At 33.8% G+C, this 3,917-nt stretch overlaps 1 long non-coding RNA gene across 1 annotated transcript; it reads right to left on the bottom strand.

The window, feature by feature from the left end:
• Positions 1-863: 863 nt before the first annotated feature.
• On the bottom strand, positions 864-2,928 carry LOC110458150. Its single transcript, XR_002463769.1, has 3 exons — positions 2,761-2,928; positions 1,679-1,777; positions 864-1,400 (listed from the first exon to the last, which is right to left on the bottom strand). It is a non-coding gene; the product is annotated as an uncharacterized LOC110458150 (long non-coding RNA).
• Between the last annotated feature and the right edge of the window lie 989 nt (positions 2,929-3,917).

Here is a 3,917-nt window from a genome sequence, read left to right on the forward strand (position 1 = left end):
ATGATAATAACTGTATATTTATCCTTCAATTTGTTATTTTACTGTTTTATTTCATTCTGGTTCACTTTTAACGTTTTCGTGGTTCTGAGAAGAAAAACAATTAAACGTGTAAAATCTTCATGATAGCAATACACATGTATGGAAATATACCACTTTTTATTATTTTACAGATATATTCTGTAATGAGAGTTTGACACTGAAATAGTTTAAATTGCACATTAAGATTCAACACAAAAATTAAATACATTTGTGTCAACTCGGTTGTTACATTAAAAGAAAAAGAAATTGTAAGACAAAAATACACACGTTTATGACGTCGAAGAGTTTTACAGAAACACACACGCATACTAAAACATACACAAATAATAATAAAACATATGCTCTCCCATGATTTACACGCATGTCATATAATTGTCAACCCTCAGATACTGACCCGGTGTCAGGTGACACGTTTTGGACAGTGACGTCATACGGACAAAATATAGCAACTCCTAAAAGATAGGGAGTATAATAATTATTATCATTATCTTATCAAAAAATAGAAAAATATATTAGCAAAGTATTTTTTCCGATTTATACATTTTATAAAGTGCTAACACTATTTGAGGTTTTACGGTTGTTCGATATGAGGGGCGTATTTGTAGTCTTACTCCTGATTTCCGTGCGTGGTAAATAAAATGGTTGTCCATGTAATATTTTCTCAGCTTAAACGGTATTGGTGAATACGCTGATCATAAATTCAATGCATATCTTTTAGATATGACATTACTTTTTTCTTTTCTAAAAGTATATATTAAGCGGAAGCCTTTCATTGTCTTCTTACGAGATAATGACCAATTTGTAAATTTTGCCGGATAAAAAAATAGCAGGAATACGCCTAATAGATTGTGATAAGTTTTCATGAGTGGTAATTGATAGGTCTTTTGTTAATTATCAAATATTACGTATATTAATTTTATACTATTTTGTAAAATGTTAGACATCTGCATATTTTCTTTTTCCATGTTTATCTATAATTCTGAATTTTCCCAAATATTTTTTTTATTCAATATTGAAAAAAGGCGATATTTTCCATTTACAAATGGTAGGGTAATCCGATGATGTTCGTTTCTGATATAAATATCACTTTTTTGGATCGAGAGTGACTGATGCAGAAATTACTGTCTTTATTTCATATCGAAATTGAGATTAAACATAACATATGATGTAACTCAAGTGAAAGGATTTATGACGAAAATAAAATTACACCCGTAACAATGTCACATTGACATGACGCTAGGCGTTACGTGACAGACGGCGTCATCACTACGCTCATCCCTGGTATTGTCCCCCTGTCCTGTGCTCTATCTCCTGGTCGGAGGGAAGTGGCTGCTTAACAAAGTCATCATTAGTTGGCGACACTGAAAAGAAAAGTGTTTTCTTGCAAAACTTGTAAACCTGTTACTACATGCATATATTTATTTGACTCCTAACTTACGAAACCGGATCATGCCAAATATCGATGCTATAATATTCGACATTTATATGAAGCGTCTAACACATAGGCCTACTTGTAATATCATATGCCATGCAGATCCTGGTCACGGCCCCATTTTAACTTGTAAGGAGAAGTTGATGCATTTTCCGAAACACATGCACACATAGAAAAACAATGACCGACTATTTAGCACTACTGTACCTGCTAGCACACACTTCCGCTCCTTGACCGGAACTTGCTCCTCCTCATCACTATCACACCCGCATGCCCGGCCAATCGACTCGGCCAGGAAGTTGCAGGCTGAAAAATGAAAATCTTTATGTCTATCAACTTAACCAAGGCTAATTGGTATTGATGATTCATCATACATTGTAATGCGTCGAAGATTTGAAGACCTTTAACGAAAGAATGATATTTTACTCAGTTGGTTAAAATATCTTCTTCAATATAAGAACATGAAATTTGGACTCCACTATATACGATATTGTACATATAAATTTTGTTGATACTCATATATGAAACAGTTGGATGGTTTTACTTTTCTAACCACGTTAGTCTTATATACATTACCTTCGTTAATACAAGTCGTATAAAAGTTACATTATAAAGTCAGGATGACTAAAACATTTTTTTCTCCGTTATAATGTCTATAAATCAATAAAAAATATAGTCAATTGCTAGGTTATTTGTAGCCATAGAGACCGAGGAGGTAGATTGATTAAGCCACACGATGACAATCAACCAAGTTGTAAAGAAATCAATATTTCACGACAATATAGAAAGGCTCATCTACCTTTAATTATCAATAACTAGTTTTGATACCAACGGTGGACTCTGCTAACTGTGTCCATAGTACGGTAAACATGTACTGTGTACCTATCTCACCGATAGTAGGGTTTTTCTATAGTGTTATATACTAAAATCATTCATCCGTGACTTAGGTGATCAGCCTTATTACATTCTTACTATAATTTTAATCTATTAATAGTTGAATGTTCTATATATTGACACAGATGTTCCCTATCCTTGTGAAAAGCTAGCTATATAACCGCGACTGCCCTGTGAAGTAGAGAGGTGTTTTAATTAGTATTTTTTGGTTCCGTCTGTTATACAGGCTGATATTCCATGGATACATTTACATTGCAGTATATTATATACAGTAGCACTTACATGCGTATGAGAATCACTTAGTCATGGTGAACCTACATGTACCTGTACTGTATACGTAATTATAACAAAACTTACATAAATCTACCGCACACCTGTACATTGTTTACACTTACCGTTGATTAATAATCAGCACATCCTCAAATATATTTAGACACAGGTAAGTCGTTGTAGATCTGCACGTTTAGTACTGGTTCTTATGCCACTCTAGATCTAGACCTACTGCTCGCTAAGTTACAACAATAACATGTGAACGTGACCTGTGAACACACGGTACACCTCTATGTTTACGTTACATTACATGCGGTACACCTCTTGTATTTTCATGCGGTACTGTCCTGTAATTGTTACGCAGTGCTTTTTTTATCAAATGTCTGAATTGATACTGCATAAAATGAAAGCAATTTTCATACTGTGTATTATTTAGTTGTGTGTACAAATTGAAATATTTGATTGAGTATACATATATTTATCCACAGTAGCATATGTAATATGTAAACACGGCGGTAATACAGAGGTGATGATAGAGAATGTTCTGATCATGACCATGATGTAAATATATGTCACATTGATACTTAGGAATATAGTACAAGGTTTTAATGAGATATTAAAAACGTGACACTACAATATTGTACAAGGCATAGCTGTTACTACAAGTGGGATCCATCTATAACGGCTAGTTATTACATTAACCAGTACTAGCTATAGCGAACAGTTCAGATACTAAATATTACAAGAAAGTGAACCGTCTTCAATACTCGGTTTTACTGTTTTCAATTTTGCTAACCTTGTTAATAAAATTTGCAAATCTGAAAAAGTAAATGAAACAGAAAAAAGGGTTAACTTCTGAATGACTATACTATGAGAAAACCATAACACAAACGCAATGCCATCAATGATGAAAACTACATGGACATTACAAAATGACGAGAGAGAGGGGTCAGAAAGACTAGAGCGAAACCAGTCAAAACCACGTGACTCATATGTGCAAAACAAAACTACAAATTTGTATAATAGTCGCTCCTTTGCCTGTATTAGTGACAGCAAAACTAACGACAACGCGTGATTGAGTTTTTATTAATGGTTGTTTTGAAGAGAGGAAGCCTAGATCTACTTTCACTTTATACGAGGAAAAGTTTATTTCTAATACAGAGGGGTGTTAGGTCTCCAACTTTGAAGGGATGTGGGATTTCCAGTATGAAAGAATGTTACTGTTCCGGATATATGAACGATATGTGATTGTTGGTATGTTGCTTTTTATTCTCGTTAACGC

The sequence above is a fragment of the Mizuhopecten yessoensis genome, unplaced genomic scaffold (genome assembly GCF_002113885.1).
Source record: "Mizuhopecten yessoensis strain PY_sf001 unplaced genomic scaffold, ASM211388v2 scaffold9465, whole genome shotgun sequence".
Taxonomy (NCBI): Eukaryota; Metazoa; Mollusca; class Bivalvia; order Pectinida; family Pectinidae; genus Mizuhopecten; species Mizuhopecten yessoensis.